General features: G+C 42.9%; 1 long non-coding RNA gene across 1 annotated transcript; it reads right to left on the reverse strand.

Moving 5' to 3' along the window:
- Window positions 1-32: 32 nt before the first annotated feature.
- Window positions 33-623, reverse strand: LOC109244933. Its single transcript, XR_002070755.1, has 2 exons — window positions 435-623; window positions 33-288 (listed from the first exon to the last, which is right to left on the reverse strand). It is a non-coding gene; the product is annotated as an uncharacterized LOC109244933 (long non-coding RNA).
- Between the last annotated feature and the right edge of the window lie 12,512 nt (window positions 624-13,135).

A 13,135-nucleotide genomic window follows, 5' to 3' on the forward strand; every position in this document is an offset into this window, starting at 1 on the left:
ATTCAATTCGATTGTATTCAAACAATAAAAAATCACAAAACACAGTGATATTCGGCTGTATTAATAAAATACAGATCTTCAGAATACATAAATACAGGCGAAAAAATAATGTATTTATAAGAAAATACAATGTATTTGAGTGTATTTGTACAGAATACAATATTTTTTTATCATTGAATGTGACTAAATAGCAAAAAAAAGAAAAAAGTTCGCCGAAGACGGCTTTCTCCGGCCAAGCAAAATACTGGAAAGTGGAATAGGAGGAGGAATAAGAGAATCGTCATTCTCCTGCAAGTTCAAATACAGAACGAGATGTAAGAAATGTAATCCTAAAATAATGTTCAAAATGAAGCAAGAAAATGAATAAAACTACCAAGTTGACTTAGAAAGGCAAAAGAAAAAAGGAAAGCAAATCCATAAATACATGTCCGTACCTCTGTATCGAGTTCGTGAATGGCTATCAATCTAGGGTAGACCAGAGGAATTGCCGATGGAGTAGAGAGTGGGGAAACATAATTAATCCAAAAGGACCTACTATCGATCTGTCCATCAGTTCTAAATCCAGAAGGACCTACAATCGATCTTGTTCCTTTTTGCTCAAAGAGAGAGAAGGAAGAGAGAGAAAGAACATAATTAGTGTATTTTATGCATCAATGCTAGGTATAAATAAATATTTATTTTATTATAAAATAAAAAAGGTAGCTATAAATAATAATATTTTGAAATTATTTGGTTTATAATAAATAAGGTGTAATAGTTTATTTGTCACGACCCGTATTTCCCACCCTCGGGGGTCGTGATGACGCCAACTAATGTGAGCTAGGCAAGCCAATTCTTTAAAACTAATTACTTCATTATCCATTTATTCCTTTTTATCAAACACAAAGCGATAACGTATAAACAGCGAAAAGTTAAATTAAGCGGAAGAAAATAATGAAATATCTAGAATCTATGTCTATTACAATTATTCAAGCCTTAACCATCCAAAACCTGGTGTCACAGTGTCACAAACAGTCTAAGATTCACTACACACAAAGTCTGAAGAAATAACAGTACACTGTTTCTGAAATAAAGAAAATGAAACAGGGAATAGAAGATAGAGGAGACGCTAGGGCCTGCGGACGCCTGCAGGTCTACCTTGGATCTCCACGTGGACTGAAGGTAGCCACCTGATCTACTGTTCGAAATCTACAGCACTGGGATCTGCACAAAAGTGTGCAGAGTGTAGTATGAGCACAACCGACTCCATGTGCTGGTAAGTGCCTAGCCTAACCTCGGCGAAGTAGTGACGAGGCTAGGACCAGACTACCAAATAAACCTTTGCAGTTCAAATATATATAGCGGAAGAGAAATACGAAAATAAACAAGTAAAGATGGGAGGGGGAAACATGCTTCGGGGAAAAACAGGTAAAAACAGGATATCAATAGAATATAAAGGAATCAAAATCCAACCACTAACAAGAATAAAGAAAAACAAAGGCAGATTTCACTTTCTCTTCACATCTTGTTGCAGGCGTGCAACCCGATCTCATTTCTCATATCTTGTGGCAGGCGTGCCACCCGCTCCCATTTCATGTATCTCGTGGCAGGCGCGCCACCTGCTCTCATTTCATGTATCTTGTGGCAGGCGTGCCACCCGCTCCCATTTCATGTATCTTGTGGTACGCGTACCAACCGCTCCCATTTCATTATGTCTTGTGGTAGGCGTACCACCCGCTCCCATTTCATTATATCTTGTGGTAGGCGTACCACCTGCTCCCATATACAAGCCAAGAAAAATCACAAGGAATCCCGGCAAGGGAATAATAATATCAAACAAACATCCCGGCAAGGGAACAATGATATCTCAACAAACATCCCGGCAAGGGAACAATGATGATAATAACATGTGAGGCACAACAAAACCACAACGGAGTCATAACAATTTATAACACAAGACTCACGGGCATGCTTGACACCAACGTATAGATACTCGTCACCATGCCTATACGTCGTACTCCACAATTAACACGTAGCAAATAGACACAACTCGTAATCCCTCAAGCTATGGTTAGACCAAATACTTACATCGATGCCACGAACACAATTCACGATTCAATTATAGCTTTACCCCTTGGTTCCACCACCAATTCGCTCGTATCTAGTCATAAGTTACTTAATTACATCAATAAACGCTAAATGAATCAACCCCAATGCATGAAAATGAGTTTTCCAAAGTTTTACCCAAAAAAGTCAAAAATTGCCCCCGGGCCCACATGGTCAAACCCCGAGGTTCGAACCAAAACCCGATCACCCATTCCCCCACGAACTCAAATATATAATTGTTTTGAAATCGGACCTCAAATCGAGGTCCAAATCCCTAATTTTTTAAAAAACTAGGTTCTACCAAAACACCCAATTTTCCCCAAGAAAATCATTGATTTGAAGTTGAAATCATGTTAAAAGATGTTAAGAATTGAAGGAAGTTAGTTAAAATCGACTTATAATTGATTTGGAGAAGAAGAAATCCTTGAAGAATCGCCTAAGTGTACTTATGTTTTGAGAGAATGTGAAAAATGGGTTTAAAATCGTCTAAGTATAAAAGTTGCAGGTCTCAGATGTGGGAACTGCGAACCCCGACCTCTGCTGGCTTGGGAATTGCGAAGGGAGGCTGGGAAATGCGAACTTGGGAATTGCGAAGGGAGGTTGGGAAATGCGAACTTGGGAATTGCGAAGGGAGGTTGGGAAATGCGAACTTGGGAATTGCGAAGGGAGGTTGGGAAATGCGAAGCCTGCAGGCTTGCAATTCCTTAAGTCCAAAATTTTACCCCGTGGCCTATCCAAAACTCACCCGAGCCCTCGGGGCTCCAAACCAAATATACACATAACCTCGAAAACATCCTACGTACTTATTCGTGTACTCAAATCACCAAAATAACATCATGAACATCGAATTAAACCTCAAGATCAATGAAATTTCTCAGAACTTCTTTAAACATCAAATTTGCATTTGAGGTCCGAATCACGTCAAATGGATTCTGTTTCTTACCAAACTTCACAGAATTATCTTAAATTATATATAAGACCTGTACAGGGCGCCAGAACCAAAATATGGGCCCGATACCAACATGTTCTAATCAAATTTCATTTCCAAATCCTTTAAACAATTTCAGAAAACAATTTTCTTCAAAAACTCATTTCTCGGGCTTGGGACCTCGGAATTCGATTCCGGGCATACGCCCAAGTCCCATATTTTCCTACGGACCCTCCGGGACCGTCAAATCATGTGTCCGGGTCCGTTTACCCAAAACGTTGACCGAAGTTAAATTAATTCATTTTATAGTCAAAATTTATCATTTTCACAGATCTTCACATATAAACTTTCCGGCTACGCGCTCGGACTGCGCACGCAATTTGAGGTGAAGCTAAAAGAGGTTTTTAAGGCCTCGGAATGCAGAATTCATTTAAAACAAGTGATGACCTTTTGGGTCATCACATTCTCCACCTATAAAACAACCGTTCGTCCTCGAACGGACAGAAGAAGGAAGTACCTGAGTCGGGGAAAAGATGGGGATAACGGCTCTGCATATCGGACTCGGACTCCTAGGTCGATGCCTCAGGAGGTGATAACTAGGGATTTTGACGCATTTTATACCCCTTTGTGCTTATGCTTTGATTATAAATTCATACAAAATAGTCCCAAAAGGCTCATAAGTTGTGCTTGATTGCAGGTTTGATCAACAAAGTGACAAGATGTCAAAGATCGGCTCAAAAGGAGTGAAACCTGCACAAGTACCAAAGACAAGACAAAACTCAGGAGAAACAGGCCTAGTGCGGCCGCACTACACTTTGTGCGGTCCGCACTAGGGAGATTCAGAGAGTTAGATTTTCAGGCATCAAGGCAGTGCGGCCGCGGAAGGTTTTGTGCGTTCCACACTGAGGCACCGCGGCCGCACGACCATTCTGTGCGGTCCGCAGAACCAAATTCAGAGAGATGCCACATTCAGAAGATGAAGCTTGTGCGGTCCGCAGTCCATTCTGCGCGGACCGCATTGAAAGCCTCCGCGGCCGCAGTCCATTCTGCCAGACCGCATTGAAAGCCTCCACGGCCGTAGTCCATTCTGTGCGGTTCGCGGAGCCTGGGTTCAGAGAGTCGAAATTTCAAGTTCAAGAGCCTAGTGCGGCCGCACACCATTTTGTGCGGTCCGCACTAACCCCGCAGGGGCAATTTTGTCCAGTTTTTCCAGCTTAGTATAAATAGATTCTCTTTCCATTTTTAGGGTATCTGACGTTGTAATACAGTAGCTGCGCTCGTGAGAAGACTTTTCTTAGCCATTTTGGGCACTCTTACTTAGTTTTAATCGTAGAGACTTTGTATTTACATTAGTAATTAATTAATATGTCTTTCTCTTCATCTATTTCTTGCTTTTCTTCTTCTAATATGAGTAGCTAGACCGCATAGCTAGGTTATGGCTCAACCCTAGTGTGGGCAATTGATGGGTCTTGTAATTTAAGGTTAAATTGACTATGAGTGTTTGTTATTTGGGCCAATTTCATGGTTAATTTCTGAATTAGTGGTTGCAAACACTAGTTTGTGTTGAGTTGACTTGAGCTCTTCTTGAGAAAGAGAGCCTAAGTCTCCGAAATGGGTCCAACAACGAATTGGGGCGTACTCAAGAGATTGATAGCCCCAATTAAAGGGTTAAACCTCGAGAGAGTAATACCCGAATTGAACCCTAAGTTGCTTGTGCAAATTGGCATACCCAATTGGTCTTGAGAAAGCCAATTCGGGCAAAATCACTCGAACCACCGAGAGGTATAGAGTGGGTAAAGTAGTGCAACGGTTATTTCACACTCCCAATCATGTCAATTATGCCTTAGTTTCAAGTACCCGTCATTTGCCCGCCTAGGCGGATGTCACTACCCTAGTGCCTTTTTAAGCCATTAGATACAACTTGTAGCAATTTACTCTTAGCCTAATCTAGTTGCATTTTCAATTAGTAGTTTGATAAAAATAGAATCATAAAGAAAATCCAAAAATGAATAGAAGACCAATTAAGAGCACATACGCAATCCTAAACTAGATAAATACTCGATTCCAATCCTAGCTCTCTGTGGATTTGATCCCGACCCAAAATCGGGTAAAAGCTATTGCGACCCTCTCTTGCTACTTATTAGTAGTGCGGAGTTGGCTGCGATCACTTTTTTGGCGCCAATGCCGGGGAGCTAACAGTTTTGGCTATCTATTTAGTTAGTTTTGTGTGTTGTTCTTCTTTCCTTCTTTGTTATTAAATTGTGTGTGTCAATACTACAGGTACCAAAATGGCTTTAAATGCTAATGACCCTCTTGGAAACGTGCTTGCGGGGGAGGAGGTAGATGACATTGGAGAAGACGAGGTGCCTCTTGTACCTCCCGGACCACGCCGAGGCCGCCAGGCTAATGCTAATAAAAACGTTCCAGACCCTCCTCCGCCACCTCCAAGAGCGGTTCCTCGGGTGCTACCAAACCAAGGCTATGCAAGTGCCATTGTCCCACCCAGAATCCGGGCGGGCAACATTCAAATAACCAATGTGATGTTGACCTTACTTGAGCAGCGTGGGTATTTCACGGGCGCTGTGGATCAAAATGCCTACAAACATCTCAAAGGGTTCGTGGATACATGTTGGGGGAGCAAGCAGACGAATGTGTCCGAGGATGCTCTTAGGTTGAGGCTTTTCCTATTCTCACTTCGGGGAAAGCATTGGATTAGCTAGAGAGACTCCCCAACCATTCCATCACAACTTGGGATGAGTTGGCGGACAAGTTTATTGCTAAATTTTTCTCACCCGGGCACATGGCGGCACTTCGAGATGAGATATTGGACTTCAAGCAAGAGCCCACGAAACCTTTGCATGAGATTTGGGAGCGGTATAGAATGATGGTGAAGGAATGCCCCAATAATGACATGACGGAGAATATGTTGCAACAAACTTTCTACCGGGGCATCAACACTACAAATCAATGTATAGTGAATCAACTTGCTGGGGATAATTTTATGAAATTGACGTATGATGAAGCTTGTGCCGTTCTTGATGAGATGGCGGATACATCCTCTGCATGGCAAAGTAGGGCCAATGTTCCTCAAGGTGCCCCTACGGTTATTCATTTGCATAAGGAATTACATGACCATGGGCAGGCTATAGCGGAGCTGACAACTACTATGAACCAATTGGCTAAGGCACAGTTGCAACAAGTCCAAAATCCTCGCCAAGTGAATGCCATGGAGGGTGTGAATATGCTTGTCAACAAGAGAAGGCAACGAAGGCAACAAAACCAAGGAAATTCTGAGCAATTTGATGATGATTGTTATAGGTTTCAAAATGATGGCTATGATGAGCAAAATGAAGAGGTACAATATGTGAACAATTTTCAAGGCCAACGGGGCAACTCTTCCAACCAACAACAGTGGTGACCCCAGGGCAATTGGGGTAATCAACAACAAAACAATGGTAATTGGGGGAATAATAATCAAAACAAAAACTGGGGCAATCAGAACAACAATCAAGGCAACCAAGGGAATTGGAATGGTAATAACAACAATTGGGGAAACAATAACAATCAAGGTGGATGGAACAATGGGAACCAAGGAAATCGGGGGCAAGGCTTTCAAAGGCCCCCAATGTACCAACAACCGAACAATCCACCTCCTTTCCCTTCTCAAGGTGCTAGTTCTTCCAACAATGATATGGGTAGAATTGAAATGATGTTCGAACAAATGATGAAGAAGAATGCGGATTCGGATGCACAGTTGGCTTCCCACAATACCTCTATCAGAAGCTTGGAGGTGCAAATAGGCCAAATCTCTCAATCTGAATACTCGCCCGAAGGGTGCTCTACCAAGTGATACGGTAGTGAACCCAAAGGGTGGGAACAACCATGTTGTGGCGGTTACAACAAGAAGAGGAAGAGGCGGTGATGTGAATGCCTCGAAACAAAAGCAAGTTGTTAAAGATGATGTTGAGTTGCAAGAAGATGCGGGTCCTTTGGTAGTTGAAGATGTGGTTGAAGACAATGTGAACAATGAAGTGAGGATTGACATTAATGAAACCGAGGTGGAAACTCAAGAGGCCGTGAACCCGTCTAGGGAGCACGTAGTTGACATGCCGGAGCCGGTTGTGCCAAAAGCCAAGGCACCTTTGCCTAGGCCACCTTCCCCCTATCCTCAGAGGCTAGCCAAGCAGAAAAGTGAGAATCAATTCAAAAGGTTCATTGACATGAAGAGCTTATCCATCAACGTGCCTTTGGTGGAGGCTTTGGAGCAAATGCCTGGTTATGCTAAATTCATGAAGGATTTGGTTACAAAGAAAAGATCAATGGACTGTGAAACTATCAAGATAACCCACCAAGTTAGTGCTATAGTACATTCAATGGCCCCAAAATTAGAGGATCCTGGTGCTTTCACTATCCCCTGCACTATTGGCAGTGCAGACTTTGCCAAAGCTTTATGTGATCTTGGGGCAGGCATCAACTTAATGCCCTTCTCAATTTTCAGGACTTTGAGTATTGGGCCTCCGAGGCCAACTTCCATGCGATTGCAAATGGCAGACCGATCTATGAAGAGACCATTGGGTATTGTTGATGATGTGCTCGTCCGGGTGGACAAATTCATCTTGCCAGCTGATTTTGTTATATTGGATTGTGAGGTAGATTATGAGGTCCCGATCATATTAGGGAGACCTTTCCTTGCTACGGGGAAGGCTCTAGTTGATGTGGAAGCAGGGGAACTCACTTTCAGGGTAGGTGATGAAAAGGTAGTATTTCATGTGTGCAAGTCAATGAAGCAGCCCAATTGTACCGAAGTGTGCTCATTTGTGGATTTAGTCACGGCTGTGATAATTGATGATACCAGTGCAATGATCAATGTTGAGGACCCTTTGGAGGCCGTATTGTTGAATTTGGATGTCAATGATGATGCGGGCCGAGTGGAGTGCGTTGCTTTACATGAGCTCTTATCTATGAGCCTAGCAATTGAGGAACCCCCAGTGTTGGAGTTGAAGCCATTACCTCCATACCTCAGGTATGAATTCTTGGGCTCTAATTCAACTTTACCAGTTATTCTTTCTTCTTGCCTTACTAACATGCAGGTTGAGGCCACTTTGGAGGTGCTTCAAAAAGCAGAAAAAGGCAATTGGATGGACTCTAGCTGACATTTGGGGAATAAGCCCCGCATTCTGTATGCATAAGATTATCTGGAAGATGATGCAAAACCCTCCTTGGAACATCAAAGGAGGCTCAATGAGGCGATGCAAGAAGTGGTGAAGAAAGAAGTGATCAAGTGGTTAGATGCCGGCGTGGTGTATCCTATCTCTGACAGCTCATGGACTTCTCCGGTGCAATGTGTGCCGAAGAAGGGTGGTATGACCGTGGTGACCAATGTTAACAATGAACTTATTCCAACCCGGACAGTGACCGGATGGAGGGTGTGCATGGACTACCGGAAACTGAACATGGTGACCCGCAAGGATCATTTCCCTTTGCCATTCCTTGACCAAATGCTTGATCGCCTTGCGGGGCGTGCCTTTTATTGCTTTTTGGATGGATACTCGGGGTATAATAAAATCTTAATCGCTCCGGAGGACCAAGAGAAGACCACCTTTACTTTTCCATATGGCACCTTTGCTTTCTCTCGGATGCCGTTCGGGTTGTCCAATGCTCCGACAACATTCCAACGATGCATGATGGCTATTTTCACCGATATGGTGGAAGACATTTTGGAGGTCTTTATGGACGACTTCAGTGTGGTTGGTGATTCCTTTGAAGAGTGTTTGGGAAATTTGGATAGAGTTTTGGCCCCGTGTGAAGACACCAACCTTGTGCTAAATTGGGAAAAATGCCACTTCATGGTTGAAGAGGGCATAGTGTTGGGCCATAAAATTTCAAAGCATGGGATTGAATTAGACAAAGCCAAGATAGAGGTAATTTCAAGGCTTCCTCCCCCCACTTCTGTCAAGGGGGTGAGGAGTTTTCTTGGGTATGGGGGGTTCTACCGGCGGTTTATCAAGGACTTTTCGAAGGTAGTGAATCCTCTTTGCAAGTTGCTAGAAAAGGATACCAAGTTTGTGTTCAATGAGAGATGTATGGAAGCATTTGAGCTTCTCAAGCTTAAGTTGACCACTACCCCGATCATTACCTCACCCAATTGGAGCTTGCCTTTCGAGCTCATGTGCGACGCGAGTGATGTTGCGGTTGGGGCAGTTTTGGGTCAAAGAGTGAACAAAATGTTTCATCCAGTGTACTATGCGAGCAAGACTATGAATGAGGCTCAAAGGAACTACACTGTGACTGAGAAGGAATTATTGGCTATTGTGTTCGCCATGGAAAAATTTCGACCATATCTTATGGGAGCTAAAGTCATTGTGCACACCGATCATGCAGCTCTTAGATATTTGATGACAAAGAAAGACTCCAAATCTAGACTGATGCGATGGGTCTTATTACTTCAAGAGTTTGATTTGGAGATAGTGGACCGGAAAGGTAGTGAAAACCAAGTGGCGGATCATTTGTCCTGCTTGGAGGAGGAAGGTAGGCCGTGTGATGGCCTAGAGATCAATGATACATTTCTCGATGAGCAACTACTTTCTGTGTCGATGTGTGATATGCCATGGTTTGCGGACATTGCTAATTTTCTTGTGACTGGCATCATCCCGTGTGAGCTCTCTTCTAACCAAAGGAATAAGCTCAAACGGGATAGTTTGGACTTCTATTGGGACGAGCCATACTTGTTCAAGATTTGCACCGACGGAGTCATCCGGAGGTGTGTACCTGAGGAGGAGCAATTTAGCATTCTAGAGGCTTGTCATTCCTCCCCCTATGGTGGTCATCATGGAGGGGCGAGGACGGCTTCAAAAATTCTGAGTTGTGGTTTCTATTGGCCAACCTTGTTCAAAGATGCAAGTGATCTACTAAAAAGATGTGATCAATGTCAACGAGCGGGCGGGATTTCCAAGAAAGATGAGATGCCTCTAAACACCATTCTTGAAGTTGATGTCTTTGATGTATGGGGTATCGATTTTATGGACCCTTTTGTAAGCTCGTGTGGAAACACTTACATTCTTGTAGCGGTTGATTATGTGTCAAAATGGGTTGAGGCCGTGGCCTTGCCCAATAATGAAGCTAGGAGTGTGGTGGCATTTCTGAAGAAGAGCATTTTCACAAGGTTTGGTACACCTCGGGCAATTATTAGTGATGGAGGATCGCATTTTTGTAATTGAGCTTTTGATACCTTGCTTTCCAAGTATGGTGTCAACCACAAAGTGTCTACGCCTTATCATCCTCAAGCAAGTGGCCAGGTTGAAGTGTCTAACAGGGAGATCAAGAGCATTTTGTCCAAGACCGTCAATGCCAATAGGACCGATTGGTCTAAAAAGTTAGACGATGCTCTATGGGCTTACGGACCGNTTTAGGGCATCAGATATTGTAATACGTAAGCTGCACTCGTGAGGCGACTTTTCTTAGCCATTTTGGGCATTTCTTCTTACTTTCCATCATTGAATCTTTGTATTTAGCTTAGCAAATAATTAATATGTGTTCATCTTCTTCTATTTCTTGTTTTTCTTCCTTGAATATGAGTAGCTAGACCTCATAGCTAGGGTTGTGGCTCAACCCTAGTGTGGGTAATTGATGGGTCTTGTATTTTAGGGCTAATTTGACTATGGGTGTTTGTTATTTGGGCCATTTTCATTGTTAATTTCTGAATTAGTGGTTGCAAACACTAGTTTGTGTTGAGTTGACTTAAGCTCTTCTTGAGAAAGAGAGCCTAAGTCTCCGAAATTGGTCCAACAATGAATTGGGGCGTATTCAAGAGATTGATAGCCCCAATTAAAGGATTAAACCTCGAGAGAGTAATACCCGAATTGAACCCTAAGTTGCTTGTGCAAAATTGCATACCCAATTGGTCTTGAGAAAGCCAATTTATCACTTGAACCACCGAGAGGTGTAGAGTGGGTAAATTCGTGCAACGGTTATAACATACTCCCCAAATATGTCAAATGAATCTTAGATTCAAGTACCCCTCAATTGACCACCTAGGCGGTAGTCACCACCCTAGTGCCCTTTACACTATTTGAACAATTCATAGCATTTAACCCTTAGCTTAATTTATAATTTGTAGTTTGTTAAAAGTAGAATTATTAAGAAAAACCCAAAAATGAATAGAAGTGTAATTATGAACACATATGCAACTCTAGACTAGATACATACTCGATTCCAATTCTAGCTCTCCGAGGATTCGATCCCGACCCAAAAATCGGGTAAAAGCTATTGCGACCCTCTCTTGCTACTTATTAGTAGTGCGGAGTTGGCAGCGATCACGGCCCAAGCGCAATAACAAGCCATTTTGTGGCATCATAAACAGGTCCTCGACCTCATATCAATATCAAGCCACCTCGTGGCGTACAATCTCAGGCCCTCGGCCTCATAATCAAATCAGTGTATCACCGCTGCGGCGTGCAGCCCGATCCCAAAGATATCCTCACAACACAAGCCCTCGGCCTTACTCAGTCAAAAATCACATAAGCCTCTCGGGCAACAGTAAAACAGTATTTCTCAGCCCAAAATATCATTTGAGTATTAAAACAGAGTAAACATGGCTGAGTTTTGAAAACAGTAGAAATAACATGACTGAGTTCAAGTATAAAGTCAAAACAGTGAGGAAACATCAACAACAATCCCCGAAGGGTTCAAATAATTGGCACAGAGCCCAAATATGGTATTCAGCCCAAATAATGATGATAGCAAATAGATTTCAATCAAATACGCGGTAAAATCATCAATCGGGACGGACCAAGTCACAATCCCCAATAGTGCACGACCCCACGCTCGTCATTAAGCGTGTGCCTCACCTCAATATAGCACTACGATGTGCAAATCCATGGTTTCAAACCCTCAGAACATCATTTACAACCATTACTCACCTCGAACTGGCTAAATCCCTAGCTCGCGACGCCTTTGCCCTTTGAATTGGCCTCCACGTGCGTCGAATCTATCCAAAATCAGAACGAGAACGTCACAATATGCTAAGGGAACAAAACCCAAGCGAAAACAATCAAAAAATACCAAAAATTCCGAAATTAGCAAAACACGAGCCCCGGGCCCACTTCTCGAAACTCAGAATTTTTTTACACCAATAGGTTCCTTATCTCTCCACGAGTTCATACATACCAAAAACATCAAAATCCGTCCACAAATGACCCTTCAAATCCCAAATCAAAATCCAAAATTCCAAGCCCTAGTTCTTCCATTTTTAGCTTAAGTTTCCATGATTTTCTAGGTGGAATTGACAAAAGAATCGAGTTTTAAGTCCAAAAATCTTACCTCAAGTCGTTCCCCCTTGAATCCCTCTTTAATCTCCTTCAAAAAGCTCTCAAAATGATCAACTATGGGTGAAAATAGACCCAAAATCACGGACAAGACGACTTAAAAACATTCTGCCCAGGTCTAACTTCCCTTCTTCGCGAACGCGGTCAGACCCTCGCGTTCGCGAAGCACAAACTCGCGTTGACCACATTTTTCCTCTACGCGAACGCGTGACACCCATCGCGAACGCGGTGCTTCCTCCACCCAAACCTTCGCGAACGCGAATACTTATTTCCTCACCTTCCTAAATCCTTCTACGCGATCGCGATACACCCTAAGCGATCGCAAAGGCCAATTTTTTTGCAACACTGAACCTGCAATTTCTGCAACTTTCAAACTCCAAATATGATCCGAATGACTACCCGAAACTCACCCGAGGCCCCCGGGACCTCAACCAAAAGCACCAACACGTCCTAAAACCTTATTCAAACTTGCTCCAATCATCAAAACACCTCAATCAACATCAAATTACCCAAAACACATCGGATTCAAGCCTAAGTTTCTAAAAACCTTCCGAAATACGCTTTCGATCAAAAACCCAACCAAAACACGTCCGAATGATCTGAAATTTTGCACACACATTCCAAATGACACAACGAAGCTACTGCAACTCTCGGAATTCCATTCCGACCCCTGGATAAAAATCTCGCCTATCAACCGGAAATCGCCAAAATATCAACTTCGCCAATTCAAGCCTAATTCTACTCCGGACCTCCAAAACCCATTCCGATCACACTCCTAAGTCATAAATCACCTAACGGA

This window comes from Nicotiana attenuata, unplaced genomic scaffold, assembly GCF_001879085.1.
Source record: "Nicotiana attenuata strain UT unplaced genomic scaffold, NIATTr2, whole genome shotgun sequence".
NCBI lineage: Eukaryota > Viridiplantae > Streptophyta > Magnoliopsida > Solanales > Solanaceae > Nicotiana > Nicotiana attenuata.